Source organism: Ursus maritimus, unplaced genomic scaffold, assembly GCF_017311325.1.
Source record: "Ursus maritimus isolate PB19 unplaced genomic scaffold, ASM1731132v1 scaffold_29, whole genome shotgun sequence".
NCBI lineage: Eukaryota > Metazoa > Chordata > Mammalia > Carnivora > Ursidae > Ursus > Ursus maritimus.
The window spans coordinates 6041336-6060529 of NW_024425452.1; the positions used below are offsets into that span (position 1 = coordinate 6041336).

The window sequence follows — 19194 nt, forward strand, 5'->3', positions numbered from 1 at the left end:
CCTCACTCAAGCCTGGGAGACCTTGGTGTCTGAGGGTTGCTCCTTCTCTCTTCATTCACTAGCATCATCTGGGAGCAGTCCTTTCAGGGGTACAGACTCAAAGAGGGCGGAGGAAGCCGTTCCAAAGAGAAGTGGGGGAGAGCCGGAGAAGGAAGCCCTTGTGAATTCCAAGACTCACCAAGGCATTTCCCATCTCCTCCGAGGGAAGATGACCTCGCCTTTCCCCCTGCCCCGAGGCCCCCACCTGCTCCTCACTTCAGCTCCCTCTGGAGACTGCTCCCCGGCCAGAGGAAGGAAGAGCCACACACTCCTCTTTCTCAGCACGGTTCTGAGCCTCCCAGGCCACCTGAAAAAAAAGAAGTGTGTGGCTCTGACCAGGGGTCAGAAGGGAAACCAGCTTCAGCTTCACTTGACTTGAAGGAAGGAAGCAGGAAGCCCTGCTTGGGGCTGGGGGTGAAGCAGTCCTCTGGGGCCGGCTGTGCTATTACCTCCTGACTCCCCCTCTCTAATCAAGACCATGCGGGAATGGCTCCAACGCAGAAAGCAGAGCCTTCCACCTTCCGCTCTCAAGATTGAAGCCCCTATCTTGCACCAGAAATGATCCTTCCGGGGGCGCCTGGGTGGCTCAGTGGTTAAGTGTCTGTCTTCGGCTCAGGGCCTGATCCCAGGTCCCTGGGATCAAGCCCCACATCGGGCTCCATGCTCTGCTGGGAGCCTGCTTCTTCCTCTCCCTCTTCTCCTGCCTGTGTTCCCTCTCTCACTGGCTGTCTCTCTCTCTCTGTCAAATAAATAAATAAATAAATAATCTTTAAAAAAAAAAAGAAAGAAAGAAATGATCCTTCCAGTTACTACCAAGTGTTTACACGCTGTCAGGCCGTGGGTCAAGCTCCAAGCAAGCCTCCACAGCTCTGAAAGGGAGGAGCCATTGTTGTCCCATTTTACAGACAAGAAACTCCATCTCATGTGGCGCATATATATATATATATAAAATATTACTCAGCCATCAAAAAGGATGAAATCTTGCCATTTATTTCAATGTGGATGGAACTGGAGGGTATTATGCTGAGTAAAATAAGTCGGTCAGGGAAAGACAATTATCAGATGGTTTCACTCCTATGTAGAGTATAAGAAAGTCACTCATATGTGGAATGTAAGAAACAGCCCAGAGAATCATACTGTAAAGGAGGGAAAACTGAATAGGAAGTCATCAGAGAGGAAGAAAAACCATGAGAGACTCTAAACTCTAGGAAACAAACTGAGGGTTTCTGGAGGGGAGGTGGGTGGGGGATGGGGTAAGTGGGTGATGGGCATTAAGGAGGGCACGTGACGTGATGAGCACCGAGAGTTATACATAACTGTTGAATTATTGAACACTATATTGGAAACTAATGATGTACTGTAAGTTGGCTAAGTGAATTTAAATTTAAAAAAAGAGACTGGGTGTTATACGCAAATAATGAATCATGGAACATTACATCAAACACTAAGGCTATACTGTATGGTGACTAACATAACATAATAAAAAATTATTATAAAAAAATAAATTTAAAAAAAGAGAGAGAGAAAAAAAGAAACTCCGTCTCAGAGCTGATTTGGAGAGGATGGAACCCAGAACTGCCTCATGTCCGAGGCCCTGTGTCCTGCCTGGGGTGGGGTGGCTGGGGGCCGACCGCTCCCGGGACCCTAGCGTCTGTGGATCCCAGAGCACCGCCTTCAGACCATGGTAGTTGTGCTGCTGGATGGACAGCCCTGGGGGCCATCTATCGTTCATCAAACCTAGCTCTGCGGCGAGCAAGAGTTTAGAAATGTATAAAGTGAACTTCTGGATAACTTATTAGTGTAATATGTGTGCAGTTAGATGCCAGGTATCCTCTCCTTCTTTTCTGCCAGGTCTGCCTGCCCTTCAAAACATCCCTTCCCACGAAAGCATTATGAGCAAGGGTGGATTTAAAGATGATAAAAGCCACGGTGCAGATGTGCTTCGCACACTCTGTGTTACTCAAATCCTCTTTTCATGTGTTTCTTCTTGTAAGCCATACATCTTCATTCATTCAGCAAATATCGACGAAAACCAATGCTCCAGACACTAACCTACCCCGTGGAGATAAGCAGTGACTTAAATAGCTGTCCCGTAGGAGTTTACAATCTAGTTGGGGAAGAGTGCTGGCGAGCCTCCAGGTCCCTCTCCACCTTTCTCTCCCCTGCTCTGTGCGCAGGAGGTCTATCCCACATCCTGCAGCACCTTGTCATCTTGGAGGGCAGTGGGAAGAATGGGAAGGTGGGAGATCCCAGCAGGAGACTGCAGGATGGAAAGAAAGGGGAGCCAGGTATTTGCTCCCTCCCTTCCTTGCCAGGCTGCAGTTTGGACAGCGCTGGGTTCCTCCACCCTCAGGCCAGTACTGGGGAACGCCTATGCCAGCCGCAGATCTTGCCAGGCTCTTCTGACACCCCAACATCAAACTTCTTGCCCCTCTGTGCCCTGGGGGACACGACCATGGGCTTCTTGATGTCTGCTCATGTCCTGTTGACTTAACTGCCTACAGCTTTTCAGTTAGCCTTTGACACCATCATTTCTTTTCTGCCAGTAATCCAGACAATAAACAAATAAGTTATATATCAGATGAGCAAAAGTGCTATGTAGCAACATAAAGCAGAAGGGCAATAAAGTGTGTGTGTGTGTGTGTGTGTGTGTGTGTGTATGTGTGTGTGTGTGAATCTTAACTACCTGTAGGGGTGGAAATCTTGCTTTAATAGGTGTTGACTGGTCAAGCTCCAGCGGTCCGGATTGACTGCAGGCAGGGATTGGAACCGAGGTAGTTCAAAGTTGTGGCGGGGGCATCAGGAAATGGGAGGACACTGGCTGCCCCGTGAGCTTGTGGGAGCTCAGAGCAACTAAGCAGACAAACAAACTGATAACTTTGGGGGACTTCAACTAAAATCCCTATGTAGAAATTAAATAAATGAGGGGAAAGAGCAAATTAATCCAAATTTATTGTTCCTTGGGCTCAATGAAAGTCATGTTCTGCTAATTTCCTTTTTATACAATTACTGCTCATTTTAATTATTTTTAGTAACTCTCCCTTGAACTCATCGCTTCAAAACTCAAAGGTGACTTTCGTTAAATGTGGAATTTTGTTGTGAGGATATGGAATGCAGAACTCCACTAATTTCACTGGTAAACTAAGGGGCAAAATAGGGTAGTATTGAAAAAATCCTACAATGTGTATTTAGCCCATTTGTTCTATATGCAACAGAGACCGTTAATGGAATTGAATCTGCTTTGGATGGATGAGGATGTCTAGATGCTCTGAGTTATTCAGAATGGTGTTTGCATTTTAATACTATGGATAAAGAGGGCGCCTGGGTGGCACAGCGGTTAAGCATCTGCCTTCGGCTCAGGGCGTGATCCCGGCGTTCTGGGATCAAGCCCCACATCAGGCTCCGCCGCTATGAGCCTGCTTCTTCCTCTCCCACTCCCCCTGCTTGTGTTCCCTCTCTCCTTGGCTGTCTCTATCTCTGTCGAATAAATAAATAAAATCTTTAAAAAAAAATACTATGGATAAAGAAATTTAAGCTACTGGATAGCTCATCAAACCCTCACAGAAACTTGGTTTTTTATGACTTGTGTCTATTTCTGCTCCTGGGAGCCTCACTTTGAGCCATCACTTGTGTTAATAATTATTAATTTGGCCACTTGCTATTTTGCACACCAATTTTTTTCTTCTCAGTCTTTGGTGTGAAAAATTTAGTTTGTGGCAACGACATTAAGAAAGGTAGGGTTTTTTTGTTTTGCTTTGTTTTGTAAGCAGAGGGAAACATGAAGCTCCCAGGATCCTTTCTTCTCCATCCATCCTTTCACTCCTCCCTTGTTTGAGGTGACTTTGTATTCCCCAGCCTCTTCCTGCCTTATCTATCAGGGAGGAAATAACAACCGTTGGGCTATCTGTTGGCCTTAGCCAGCTGGCCACACTCAAAGACACAGGTCGCCTATTTTCACATTCACAGCCCATTCCGTAAAGACTCAGATTCAAACTGTTTTAAAAGGTAGAGAAACGTGCTCCAAAGCTGAGGCTCTAAGCCTCCAAAGGGGCAAACCCTTCACATAAGTGTTTGCTCTGGGCAACAAATGACTTCCTGCTTTGCAAACAGAAGTTTCAAAGGGTTGATTTTTGAAATTCCAATGAAACCTACAAGTCACCGTATTTTGACCACTTACAGATCAGAATCAACCAGAATTTCGGGAATATTTGGATTAAAGTTTCTTCAACTACAGAAACATTCAGAAGTTAAAGGAGCATTAGAGAAAAGAAGGAGTTTTCAAATTTTAATGCAGCTTAAGAATCACACAAAACAGGGATGCTTGGGTGACTCAGTCGGTTAAGTGTCTGCCTTTGGCTCAGGTCTCGATCCCAGGTTTCTGGGATCAAGTCCTGCACAGGGTTCCTTGTTCAACGGGGAGCCAGCTTTTCCCTTTGTCTGCCACTCCCCCTGCTTGTGCTCTCTCTCTGACAAATAAATGAATAAAATCTTAAAACAAAACAAAACAAAACCTTTCCTTAAAAGAATCACACAAAACAGATGAACATAGGGGAAGGGAAGGAAAAATAAAATAAGATGAAAACAGAGAGGGAAGCAAACTATTAAAAGACTTAACTATAGGGAAGGAACTGAGGGCCGCCGGAGGGGAGGAGAGTGGAGGGATGGGGTAACGGGGTGATGGGCATGAAGTAGGGCACGTGATGTGATGAGCACTGGGTGTTGTATGCAACTGATGAATCACCGAACTCTACCTCTGAAACTAATAATACACTATATGTTAACTAAATTGGATTTAAATTTTAAAAATTTAAAAAAGAATCACGAATAAATAATTTGGTCTAAGTTCTTGGCTATATGATCAGAGATCCTGCTCTGCAGGACCACAAACCAGTAGCACGAACACCACCCGGGGGAATTTGTTAGAAATGCCAATTCTTGAGACCACCCAGACCTCCAGGTTCTAAAATCCTGGGCGGTGGGCCCAGTGATCAGTGTTTAAACAAGCTTTCCAGAGGTGATTCTGAGGTGCACAAAAGTTTAATAACCACGAGATAGAGCATGATTTTTTTTTTTTTTGAGAAAAATACTGTTGCCTAGTCCCCAGGCCTAGGCCTGTTGAATCAAAAGCTCCATGTATGTTTAGAGAAACGTTGACAGATTGGGGAGTTGCTGGCTTAGTTCACGGAGAATCTCTCCTTTTCTCAAAATGACACAATTACCATCAGCTAAAACCCTTAATCTTTAGGGCTTCTGCCTACATATCCAGCTTCACCTCCCTCTGCCACTTTGTCCTCATCTTCCTCTCTCCCCTGGAATCCCCTCAGTGCCCTGCAAGCTCTGTGTTCTCCAGCCTCTGCCCAGAACTGCCTCCTTCTTCCATTTTCACTTGTCTAACTCCCGTTGGCCTTCAAGGTCCAGGTCAAGGTCATTCCCTGCGAGAGGCTGCCTCTGACTCCCTCTGGTACACCTCTGTCCCTCGCTGCCCTCTGTCAAAGCCCTTACCGCACTGCCCTGGAATGGTCTATTTGTGATCCCCCCTTTCCCCACCCTCACGCCCAAGGCAGGACCCCATCTGTCTACTGTGGAGTGCCCGGCACCAGCCAGTGCTGGGCACAGAGTAGGCGAGCGCTCAATGTTTGTTATGAATGAATCGTCGAGATGGCACAGGATCAGAGGTGCTGGAAGAGGTTAAGAGCATGGGCTCTAGCACGGGAGTACCTGGGTTCAAGTCCAAGTTCTACCCTTTACTAGCTATGTAAATTTGAGCAAATTATTTAATCTCTCTGTTCCTCAGTTGCTGGTGTCGATGATATTTCTGTTGTTATTATTAATCGCTGTCTGTAGGGGAGAACCAACCCCGCCACAGGGTCTAGGCTGAGCCCTTTTTAAGAAATTGTTCATGCACGATGTCATTTAATTTTCACAACAATCTTTAAACCACTTAGCCACCCCCGTCGGAGAGAGGGAGGCTTAGAACAGTCCATCAATTTGCCAAGCCTCGTTTAAAAACTATACAGATTGGAGGGCAAACAAAGTGAAGAATTTGAGCCAGAATCCGAACCCCAATCCCAGGTCCTGTCACTACACTCTTTTGTGCTCTAAGACAAACTGCCAAGACATAAAGACACCAAGAGTTAAACACATGATTCTGTGAGCCATGGTACAAAGCAGTGTAGGATTCTCCTCCAAACCTGTAGCTCAGAGAAGGGTTATAACTTTGCCGGGAAGAAGGTCCCTGCAAAGATGAGCTCAGATGGCCAAACTATTAACCTGCCCAGAGGAATGCAGGGAGGGGCCCCTTACGCCACCAGCGCAAACACTTTTCTAAACACAAGCTGGCAGATATTTCTAAATATTGTGACTTGCGGCACAGCTCGGTGTGCGTCAGACCTGGGAAGCACCATCTCGCATGCTGTTTGAAAAGCCTGTACTCTGCACACTGCCCCCTACCCCGGCCTCATTCCCACCTGCCTGCACACACAGGTGGGAAAAGGTCCGGGTGGAGCCTGGCTATCTGTGTTTTGCCCAGTGCTCTAGTCCGTTTGCGGGCGATGGCTAGTTCTCTTGTGCTCATATTTTCCACACATTATCACAAAAACCCAACATAGAGATTTTAAGGGGATGAGAGTCTGCAAAATAACGCGCAGTCCCCTAGTCTCTCCTGCTGGCCCCGGGGAGGATGCGGAGTTGGGGGAGCCTCAGGCTCTGTCCTCGAAGCGCGGTCCTGCCCGGCACGCTCCCGGGGGACAGAGGTCGGCTGGATTCTGCACCGACCGCGGGTGCAGGCTTCCGCAGTCCTCCTGCAGACAACTGTGCGAATCCTTCTCTGGCTTCAAATGGTCTGAAGGTGCGGTTTACGTAATGCCAGCCTCCCCGTGAAGCGGCGACCTCGACAAACTGTCGGTGCTCTTCTAACACGGCCCCCCCTTCAGGTGCATGAACTTACACTGTCGTTCAGGACACATTCACAAATTCTCCCCGAGGGAAATTTAAATTCAACATGAAGTCCAAGCTGTCACTTAAACAGGGACTGAAAACTCAAATAGGAAGGGTTAAGAATTGTGATTTCGATTTTGGGGGAAAAGTGAAGTATTGTTAGTATCCTAAATGTGCATAGCTTAGCTTTAAAAATTATATTAAAATCAGGGGCGCCTGGGTGACTCTGGGTTGAGCGTCCGACTCTTGATTTCAGCTCGGGTCATGATCTCGGGGTCCTGGGATTGAGACCTGCATCAGGCTCTGTGCTCAAAGGGGAATTTGCTGGTCTCTCTCTGCCCCTCTCCTCCTCTCTCTCTCAAATAAATAAATAAATAAATAAATAAATCTTTTTAAAAATTATATTAAAAGCAAAGCTTCCTAATACATCCATAACAAAACAGTACAGGTGTTATTCAAGCTCAGGGATGAGCTTACCAAAATGTCTGTGAAAGGATACTTTTACATTCCCAATTCTCTATCAAACATGGGTTGAAAACCTGTGCTGGGTACCAAGCCAGGGGCTGGGAATAAAAGGATGAGTAAGACGTCACCCCTGCCTCCTGGGAGAACGTGCAAGTGAACGACTGCTGTGAATACAAATACACAAGACCTCTAACAGAGGCTTGGGGAACTGCTGTGCCAACAGCTAGAAGAGAGGTGAGTTGTGCACATGGATGGGGGGCCCTCAAAAAGAAGTCACTGGGTAGCATTTAAAATGGGCTCTGGAGGGCAAACAGTTTACTTGACGAAGAAAGGAGAAAAGAGGACTCTAGACAGAGAAATGGAGTGCGGCGGGGAGGTGGTGTAGATGGAGAAGAGAAGGGGGTCCAGATCACAGCCATCGGGAAGGTGAGGACACAGCAGAGGGAAAGGACTTACAAAGAAAACGGAGAAGGCTCAGTGAGAGAAGCAGGAGGGAGACTGTGGGGCCCCAGCAGGCAGGGACTAGACTGGGGGAGGCTGTCGTCAAGAACAGGTGCTGTGGGCAATGAAATGCGATAGGTTCAGGGACACAGAGGTCGGAGAGAATCTGGGCAAGAGCATTCACCAGCGTGTACGGGGGAGGGCAGATGAGAAGACAGACCTGGCGGTTTGCAGGGTGAGTGCTTGGTGATGACGTGAAGACGGGCACATCCAAAATTCTTCAAAAATGTATTTGGCAAAAGCAAAGGAAGATGAGAAGCAGTATGGGGTTGGGGAAGATTTGCTGTTCCTGTTGTTTTCAAATGAGAAGGACCTGTGTAGGATTCAAGGATAACGGGAAAGAGCCAATCAGAGAGGACAGTAGTGAGGTCACTGGGGTTGGTGGGGGGATGGAGGGGGCGAGGAGAGCGGAGCTCTGGATGCGGGAAAGGTCATCTCTTGAGACAGGAAAGGGGGAGGAAGAGATGGGTGTTGAAGCTGATCCTTTCATGGAGTTGGTGTGAGAAAGCAAGGGAGTTATTTCCTCTGGGAAGGCACGCTATCTCCTGGGAGTGATGCGTGTGGGTGCAAGAATGTACGCATGTGTGGCTATGTGCACTCATGCACTCGGTCATGCTGGTGTTTGGAGATTTGTGGACAGTGGAGACACTGTGAAAACGTCCCTGGAGATACTTAGAGTCTCCAGCTGGGTGAGAGTTCGTGTAACTCTTCTGATCGCCCCAGACGTAGACTCTACAGTTAGCTGGCTTCTTTGCATCCTCACTTATAACACACGAGTGTGTGTCTATATATGTGTGTAAATGTTACATATTCTTGACATTTCTCACAGGCAGAACTTCGGCTTCCCCTTGGTGCCCAGTAGAGCTTAGGTATGTAGCGTAAGGTCAATAAACCACTGGGTTGATTGCTTCTTCAAATCATGGTGTCCCACGTTAGGCAATAAGCGGATCCCAGATGAGAACAGCAACTATCATTCTAGAAGGGTCCTGCTCCGGGGACAGGGAACTAAACCTGGGTCAGCCTTTTTACAGGAAAGCAGAGATGGTAAAGAAAGTAGAAATTTTACCTGGTCTAAACCATGATGGGGTGCATGTTATGATACTGAATGAAAGCTTTTAAAATGACACGCTTTGTGCTTTATTATCTATGTCTTCCTCACCAACACACACACACACTGACACACACATGCACACATGCACGTAAATCTGCAGGTGCACACACGGGCCCCGAAATTTCTCTGCTTCTTAACAGGCTGGAAGCATGATTGTTCTGTGATGTGGGGACACGGGAGGGGTGGACAGGAGAAAGGGTTAAGTCAGGATCTCTAGTAATGCTTCCACTTGTTCTCTGAGGACTAACAAAGAGAGGAAGCAGGGCCTTTGTAGAAGGAAATTCCCAGGCCCCACTTCTGACATTCGGACATTCGCAACCTGCCCTGTGAACTCCTGAGGGGTGTCTGATAATAAACACTTGCAAACAAAACAATCCATAAAGGCGTTTTTCACAACATTCTCGCATTTTCACCAAAGGGCTAGAACACCTTTTCCTGCATCTGCAGACCTGGAGGGGGGGCTGGACATCCACCTACTAGCGGAGTCCCACAATCCCAGCTCAGGGCTGCCCTGTGTCCCCTTGCCCCTCGGGCCTTTGATCTGGCAGGGGCCCCAGCCCCACACAGTGCTGCTGGAATGCAGGTCGCAGACCCTACAAAGAGTGGGTTGAGGCCGCCACATGCTGACCTGAGACCTACCCCTTCATCTCCCACAGTGACCCCCAGATACAACCCTAAGTGTTACAACCTCGAGTACTAATGCAGCGACTTTCCCCAGCGTTAGGGACAGCTTGACAAAGACAGGACAACTCGACTAGAACACCTGCCAATGAAGTAACAGATTAGGCTTCTTTTTCTCTAGCGGCAAAAAAATAATAAGAAAAGATCAAACGAACAAAACCAAAAAAGCAACCCCCAAAACAACAACAACCAAAACCTCCGGAGATTTGATGGTAAGTATTTTGACAGTAATTTCTTGTAAGGTGCTCAAAGCATATTAGGCCCCAAATGCAAAACTTTAGCAGAAGTCTAGTTTGAGTCAGTTTATTTGTAATATTGTACCTTATTCCTTCCCAAAACTAATAGGACATGAGTTTTGTTGCACCCATTTTGTAGATAAATAAATCAAGGAACAGAAACCGGCCTAGGATAATAGCAAAGATCCGGGTGATTCTGATACCTGTTCTCCGTGTGTGTGTGTGTGTGTGTGTGTGTCTATATGAATGTGCATGGATGCTTTTTTACTACAAAATGATTGACAACTCCTTTGTTAATTGTGGTCAAATGCAGGATCTTTGAATAGCATCCCTGTTTCTGAGCTAGACCAGAATCCACTTCACAGCACAGGTGAAGATTAGATCCTTGGCTGCCAATAGAAAGTTGAGCCTTTACTTTTGAAATGCCATCACGGGTCTCTGGGATATTTTTAGATGAAATAATCATACATGTCTACTCATTTGCATCTGCCCAGAGCTGGCGGGCGACCTCCATGTTGACCCCGGCACTCAGGACCATGTAGACTGAGGGAATGACAGGTTCCAGATCTCTCTCTGGGCGGGGTTACCATGAGCCTTCCACTCAGGCCTCCTGCCCTTTGTACTGTAACAATGCACGGAAACACAGCCTTGTTAGAGGAAATTCCCAGGGCCATAGTTTGGACATTAGACAGTTGCTTTGCTATGCTGGCCAGGCTGATGTTCGTCTAAAAATAAACACACTGGTCTGCATGGGTTGCTATGATTTTGCCATGCACAGTTGATTATATTTCAAAGGGATTTTTTAACATTGTTTTTAAGAAAGCAAGCCTAGGTAAACCTGGAGAATTATATATATTATAGTTGGCTTTGACAAAATGGAGCATTTGCTGTTACCCATTTCTGTGGAAAGGACCACCGCTCTTTTGCTCTGGGATTCTAAAACAAGACTGAAGAGAGCATGGCACACTGATTCGCTCCCCGAGTGACTGCAGAAGATGTGAGGCTTCAAGCACACATGATCAGCCAGTTCTTCTGAGGCCACGAAGGCTAAAGTATTAGCAAAGAAGCCTGGGACAGCCCAGCAATAGATGACGCACCTAGGACCCACCTGAGCTAAATTCTCTCTACTCTAAGTCCCCAGCTCCTTAACCGGCAGAGAGGCTGTAATCAACGGGGCTCATTTAGCAGAAAAGGAAATATGGGTGGGAATGATGGCTGAAGACCTCAGCTCAGAGCAGGGAGACAGCCCCAGTCCGCTCTCCTCTCTCCACAAGAGCCATGTTTCCCACTCCTGGTCCCCACGATTTAGAGGACAGTAGCACCATTTATTTTGTGCTGTTAAAAATTAGATTTCTGAATAGCTAAGGATACATATTCATAGAGTGGTGCTTCTGTTTTACGGATAGAGCAGAGATCAGAGACAAAGCTCGGAGTCTTGCTATTACTTGCCTAAACCTAGTTTGGTAGAAAATGTACCAAAATGTGGCAATTTTCCATCAAATAAGAATGTGTTTGCAGCACAAGAACGAACCCACAATCTAGTTAAAGAGTAACCCAAGAAGAGTGGTTTGGGGTGAACTTTTCCCACCTCATTGTTCTCATTTCTTTTTTGCTTTTCCTGGAAGTCCACTGTAGCTCTATTGTTGTGGCAAAGACCCTATTTAGAAATGATCGCTGCAGATATGTTGGGCGACTTAGTAAAAATGCAACTATGATCACTCTACAGCCTGATTTTTTTTTTTTTTTTTTTTTTTTTCATCCACCCTTTTTTTTTTTTTTTTTTTTTTTTTGCAAACCCCCTTTGGTGGTTTGGGTTGGGAAACTGACATCACAAGACTCCTGGTAGCTTTGAGCGGGAAGGACCTAGAGGTCATCACCCGGACTCCACCCAGCGCGGGCATCCCTTCGGGAACAGCGGGGCCGTGGGCTAACAGGGGGCTGGCGCACCGCCTGGGACAGGGCGTTCACCACGCCGCAAGGCAGCTCACCCGGTTTTAGACAGTCCTGATGGTGGGTAAATCCTTCCACACATTGAACTAAAACCTGTTACCCTATAATTTCCACTCATCATGGGGCGATCTTTAAATATTTGAAGGCAATCTCCACGTGCTATGAGACCAACTTTTTACTTTGAATATCTCCTGGTTCCTTCAACAAGTCTGCAAATGACAATTTTCCCATTTTCACCACATTGGCCAGCCTCCTCTTTTAAGATCTGATGTATGTCTTGAGGCAACACATGAGTACTGAAGCTAATTAATCTCTACGACCTTGTGTACTAAAGATTATCTGCATTTCCAGAAATGAAACTAAGACTTGGCAAGACACAGCTACTTACAAAAGGAATTGGCAGAAGGGAGGTTCAAAACCAGGTCTCCCTCTTTCTAGCCCACCACATGCCTCTGATTAACAAAGAAATGTTGACCAGGTACAGCCAAGGTTGATCTCAGGTACATTGTGAAATTGGTGGGAGGTCGTTAGAAACCCATATGCAGGTTGACCTTCTTGTTGGTACAACTTGCGCTTACTAACAGAGATTAATGTTAACCTGAAAGGTTAGGAAATGATCCGCAGAGAACACTTTGGCTGCTGAAAGGCAACTATTGCCAAGGCAGGTATGCAGGAAGTATGGAGGCAAAGAGATGGATAAGTAACAGGAAGCAAGAAGGAATCCAGGAGGTCCAGGGGGCATTTCCTTTGGAAGCTCCAGATGATGAGAGAGCAAGACAAGAGGGCTTGAAGATGGAAAGAGTCATTACCTGGAATTGCCCAAGCAGTTTGTTTCAGACTAAGCTGGTGGTTGTGACTGGAGAACAAAGAGAAGACGCTGGTTTCCTTCCAGACTTTCCAGGTGTCCCATGGGAGCACCAAGCATGGGGACAATGTATACCATGCCCTGCCCAACATTTGGTTCTAGGTGACATCTGGTTAAGACACAAATCTTTAGGTGGAAAGAAAAGGGAAATCTTTGTAACTCTGCTGGAGTGAGGGTCAGGGACTGGCTATATGTCTTGAAGCTTTTAAATTTGTCCCGTACTACTTGGAAGAGCTACATTCTTCCCTTCTTCTGGCTGCTTTCCAAAGACAGAGGTTGCCTGAGGATGACACAGGCTCCTTCCTTAGCTGCCCTACTTCAACCGGCTCTATACCCAACAGCTAATGGCGAGTGAGTCTCTTCAAGCTGCAGGGCACTGCTCCCTAGGCACTCCTGCCACACTGCGCTTGCTGGCTGAGCATGGCAGAGTAACTCGATGACTCCCTTCGGATCTCTTCTTCGCCAGCTTGACTCAGAGTACTACAGAGCATTGCCTTTCAATCATCGTGCAGCATAAGAGAAGGTGAGTGCAGAGACTCCCTGGACATCATCATCTCTATGGGCTCACGAAGGCAGGAGCTTCTCTTCCTTATAGCTCTGTATCTGGCTCACCATTAGAGAAAAATCAAAGTTCAGAGACTGGATGTGGCCCCACCCTCATTCACACGGCAAGTGAGTTCCGGGTACAGGACTAAATCAGGGCCCCGAAGCACAATCCAGCTTTCTTTCTGCTAAATCACACTACCTTCTAGTGCCCAATGCCTTCACCTGGATGTGCCAATATTTATTAGAGATCAGACTTCAGTTTTCCTTAATGCCTTTTAAGGAGAAGGGGGATAGAGGATGATAATGAATGTGTTCTCTGTAAGGGGAGCTGCCTGGAGGCGGGACTCACGTATATGTCATTTGCCATCATACCTCAACCACATAGCACAATGTCTGGTATGAGTCAGGTGCTCGGTACCTAGTTGCTGAAAAATTTCTAAGTCTCTGACTTAGAGACTCTGACAGGAGGGGCACTGGTAGAGAAATACCTAATGGGAGAGGCTATCCATAGAGACATAAAGAAATAGATTCTTGCGGTGCCTGGTGGTTCAATCGGCTAAGCGTCCAACTCTTGATTTTGGCTTAGGTCATGATCTCAGGGTCATGAGATCGAGCCCTGCATTGGGATCCATGCTGAGCATGGAGCCTACTTAAGATTCTCTATCTCCCTCTCCCTCTGCCCCTTCCACCCCCACGCACATGTACTCTCTCTCCCTCTACCAAAAAAAAAAAATTCTGAAAGGTATCGCACATAGTGGGTATTCAAAATACTTGGTGAAAAAAATTCAACAAAGTCTCATAAAAGACAGCATGGGAAAATATTATGGGGATTGGCAATCTCCTTGGAAAACTTCAAACTATAGATCACAGTCTGGTAATTAATGTGGGCTCTTCAGTCAAAATATCCATTCTTTGGTTCCTTCATTTCTTCATGAATTTAATAAACACGGACTGAGCACATGTTCTGCACCTGGCATTGCTTCAAGAGCTCTAGATTCAGAAATAAAAGCCCAGTCACCCTCACAGATGAAAATAAGCATAGCAGTCATACTACAATGTGCTAAGGGCCATGACAGAAGCATTTCACCCAGTGTCAGAAAGCACAGACTTGAGAGATACTTGGTCTGAGGCGGACTGGATGAGGGGATGGAAGGGTGACTAATCAGGCCGCAATGGAAGTTGGGTAGAGAAGATGAATGGCGGCCTCCTGAACAGGGAGAACAGCACACAGAGATGTAGTAGGCATCAGAGCTCTCACATCTTGGGGAAACAGAAGGTGCTCCGTATAGCCAGAAAGACAGGGTGGTGAGAGGTAAGGCTGGATGGGATAAAAAGGAATAAATTTAGAAGATCTTGCCTGCCTTCCTTAAGTTGGGGCTTCTCAAACTTTAATGTGCATGTGACTCCCCCAAGGACCTGGTTAAAATATAGATTCACTAAGTCTGGGGAGGGAATGGAGAATTTGCATCTCTAATAAGCTTCCAAGTGATGTGTGATGCAGCTGGTCCCAGAACAGACTACCCTTTAAGTAGCAAGGAGGTAAGCAATGGGGTGCAGAGGAAATATTTCACTGAGGAGAGTGACGTTATCAGAATTGCATTTTCCCAAGAACCCTATAGTAGAATATGGAGGATGGAATGGAGAGAGACTGTGGTAAGGTAGAATTCATAAGTCGCAAGAAATGACGAGCATCTGAACTAAATAAGCTTGGGGAAAATAGCCAATGTTCAATAAATGGCTGTAAATTCACTGATATTCTGTGAAGTCACCATAAAATATTTCTCCCAGAGGAAGGGCTCGTTGTGAAGACAAAAACGAAACAATACAGATATAAAAGGCAAAAAACTTTATATCGGAAACCGGGGATGTACTGTATGGTGACTAACATAATATAATAAAAAATCATTAAAAAAAAGGCAAAAAAAATAATCCAGAGAAATATGTCCTGTTATCTGAATAAAGCTTGACCCCTCTCCAGGTCTTTGTTGATGCCTTATCTTGGTTCTCAATAGCGACCAACGAAACCCACCAGCTAAGGGGTGAGCACCATCCCGGCAGCCAGTTATCACAACAGAATAAATAAAATCAGCCTCTCAGCCATCACTCAATAGACATTGTCACTACTCGCATCTAATTTCAGGAAACCGCAGAGAGAGCAATTGTTTCATATTCTCAAACATGGAAAATTAATATGGAAGTCCACCAGATCCTGAACAGAATGCTTGCTCGTTTCCGTATAACTTATAGGTACTCTAAATTAGAAACACCTATTTCTATTTCTGTGAGAAATCCTCTGTGAACTCTGGTACATTTTTAACTGGAAAAAAAAAAAAAACTAAAAAATAAATTAAAAAAAAAAAAAGCCCACCTCAGAAAGAAATTTTAAAAAAATCATGATAGGGGTCTATGTTTTGGGGAAAAAAAAAAAAAAAGGCAGGAGGTAAGCTTTTTCCCCTTATGCAGAAGCCAAAAAAAAATGCAACTTCTAATGAGATTTGCCCTCCCAAGAAAATAAGAATCGGCTTCATGTTTTATGTACCATGCTAGGTAGCATTCTTTATCCGAAGACATGCAAATTCAAAAACCCCGAATGCCACCTCCCTGCTCACAATTTTTTCTCACAGTCCAGTAATCAGTAAATCTCAACAAGACACACATGTTGAAAACCCGGCACCAACTAGAGAAGCCATATGGACACACACATCTACTTCAGAGCCGCTTGATTCACGTCAAGACAGGAGAAAATAATTCAGGGACCTACCTTTCTCTTCTGTGATTTGCAGCCTCCTAAAATTTGACCCTGTCCTGAAGATCTTCCCAAGAACCTCTTAGGTGAGGGGAAACTCAAGGGCTTCCCATTCAATCACACAACCACAGGAGGGTGGGGTTTCACGAGACCAGACTTCAGAGAACCTCAGGGCTCACGCAGACCTCAGGGAGCAGAGGTGAACTGCCTTCTGTTCTCTGCCGCAGGAAAAAGCTGGAAGACACAGTGTGGCTGGAGGTGGGGGCGGAGGCTGGGGGAGGGGAAGTAATATGGGAACCGTAATAAATAAGAGATCCTCTCCACATGATTTCCTGTATTTGGTGCCTGTTGCCTTTCTCCAGGCTCCCTAGAGGAAATAAGAAATTTAAACTTGTCCTTTGGCCACTGGAAAGAGGAGAAGAAACATGCTAAGACCCATGAAAATGTGAACGAGCCAAGCAGCAGTCAGGGAGCTGATGGGCCAGCTTGCTTTACCTTTCACCAAGTGTTTTCTTCCTGAAATTTCTCCAAGTGTTTAACTCTGCAGAAGTTGAGAATGCCCTCGTCCTCTCCCACTGGGCTGAAGCATTTTCTGGCCACAGTCCATTTGTGTTACAGAGCCACTGAAGAGAGGCAGGTCAGGGCAGAACTGAAGAGTCTGTTTGCCATCATAGGGAAAGACGCTCTCCTTTCTGTCTTTGGAAATGCTGGCAACATTCTGTGTCTCACCCTGGGACAACCGCTAACGTCCTCCGGCTATTTTGCCTTGGAGTTTAAAGAATTATCTGAAGGCTTCCATCCATAGATTGCTAGAAGCAGAACCCCCTCCATAATTTGCAGGACTCTGCAAAAAAAAAAAAAAAAAAAGTAAAAAATGTAAATGCAGGGCCACTCATCCACAAATTAAGGATTTCAAGATGGTGACAGCAGAACATTAAACCAAAACATTAAACATTAAACCCTTTCAATACAGTCTCTATGCAACTGCGAAGCTTTTGCACACCGTGAAGCTATAGGAAGAAGATTGGAACTATGGGCGCGTGGTTTTAACCAGCTGAGTTATCAAGAGGCTGGGACTGTCGGGGCGCCTGGGTGGCACAGCGGTTAAGCGTCTGTCTTCGGCTCAGGGCATGATCCCAGTGTTATGGGATGGAGCCCCACACCAGGCTCTTCCGCTGGGAGCCTGCTTCTTCCTCTCCCACTCCCCCTGCTTGTGTTCCCTCTCTCGCTGGCTGTCTCTATCTCTATCGAATAAATAAATAAAATTAAAAAAAAAAAAGAGGCGAGACTGTCGACCTTTTGTCTGGAGAGGTGACAGTCAGGCCTCAAACTCAGTGTACCCAGAAGTTGGTGCAAGGGGGGCAGAAAATGCTGGGTTGGGGGTGTGAGCAGGCACGGACCACAGACCTATCACACCAGTGGTCTTCTTGCAGACCTTCGGCTCACCTCCAAACTGTTCTCCTCCCCGCAATCAGAATAATTGCTTTTAAATGCAAATCCTCCTGATATGATTCACACGCTTCAACTCGCTCTGTGGCCTAGGACCCAAGGCCAAACACTTCTGCGTGGCTTCCAGCCCCTTCAGCACCGGGTGCTGGCCAACCTCTCCCACCTCATCTCCAAGCCCACCACCCTTTCCCCCTTCTCATTCCCTCCTCCCCCACTTTTCCCCTCTACTGGGCGTCCTTCTTTGAAGCATGCCCTCCCCCAACGCCCAACCTTCAAATCTCACTTCCCTCAGTTAACATTTTTTCCTGATTCTCGGGCCCCCCTTGCTTTTCTTCCTCAGCAAACCATGCTTCTCGCAAGGTGATGAAGACCCACCCGATGTCCCCGGCCTGCAGCTGAGCTGTCAACTCTGCAAAGTCCTGGACTGTGTCTGTTTCATCCCGGACCCAGGGCCCAGGAGGATGGGCTTTGTGGAAGTTCAGTGATAGCAGGAGACAGCTATCCCCCTTTAGGCAAAGGGAAAAACACAGGACTCAGAGGAAAACATAAGATTGTCATGAAGGTTTTACAGGTTGCACCCTGGCAGAGTGGAGCGGTTTCCCAGGAGCTATTGCAGGGCTCTTGTTCGATATTGATTAAAGTGCCAGTTTGTGCGGAGGAAATGACCTCTATTCCGAAAAACGAAGCTTTAGACAGGCCAGCCAGGAGGAGCAAAGTTAGTAAGGATGAAAGAAAATGGGAAGATGCGGGAGGTGAGGAGAGAGAGGGAGAGAAGGGGATGGGGGTAGGAGAAGGGAGAGGAAAGGGGGCACAGGAAGGGAATGTGGGAACAAGAAAGGGAGGCGGGTAAGGACGGGTGAGGGGACGAAAAGCACGGGGGTCCAACAGAGGCCGGAAAACAGTGGGGTGGAGACGACAGCAGGAAAATGACAGGGTAGGCCAGCATTTCATCCAGAAGCCGGGCACCCCAGGCAGGCTCCACGCTCCCTTCCCCACGCCCGCGCCGTGCCTTTCTTAGCTCCCTAATAAATCAAACTGTGTTTTCTAAAACTCAAAAGGCATAAGGGGGCCACAGTGCTGAGCTTGCCACACAAATCGAGTTCTGAGGTTTGTTTGGATTTAGAAACATTTTTTGTCACGGTTTTGAGCACTTCTGCGTCAATGTTACCCCTAGAATTGCTGCACATGTATTCCGGTGGCCTCCCGTGGTTCTTCCGAGCCAACAAGTCACTTCGTGCATGTGTAAGGGCTGCATTTGTCTGGGAAGCCCCTGTTGATGTTGTCTGATTAGAGTACAAACTACGGTAAGAGATCCATAATCTACCATCTATAAAAACACCCCTAAATATGCGGGATTCTGAATATCTAGTTTGGGGCAATTAATTGTAATTTAATATACACATCTATCTTTAATAAAGGAAAGATTTATCAGACCAATAGTTTGAATTTTCTTCATAGCACCTCAATTTAGTTTCTTCTTAATGAGTATCACTCCCATTAAAAACAGAATTGTCAGGACACCTGGGTGGCTCAGTCAGGTAAGCATCCAACTCTTGGTTTCTGCTCAGCTCATGATCTCAGGGTCCTGGGATGGTCTGCTTCGCTCTCTGCCCCTCCCCCTGCTTGTGCTCCCTCTCCCGCTCTCTCTCATAAATAAATACAATCTTTC

The 19194-nt window shown here is 46.5% G+C and overlaps 1 protein-coding gene across 1 annotated transcript in view; it reads right to left on the bottom strand.

The window, feature by feature from the left end:
- Positions 1-17226, bottom strand: part of ADGRF5 (adhesion G protein-coupled receptor F5) — a 101866-nt gene extending 84640 nt beyond the window's left edge. The window contains exon 1 of the mRNA XM_008691823.2: positions 16092-17226. The gene's annotated coding sequence lies outside the window, so the exon portion shown is untranslated. The remainder of the gene's footprint in view (positions 1-16091) is intronic.
- Between the last annotated feature and the right edge of the window lie 1968 nt (positions 17227-19194).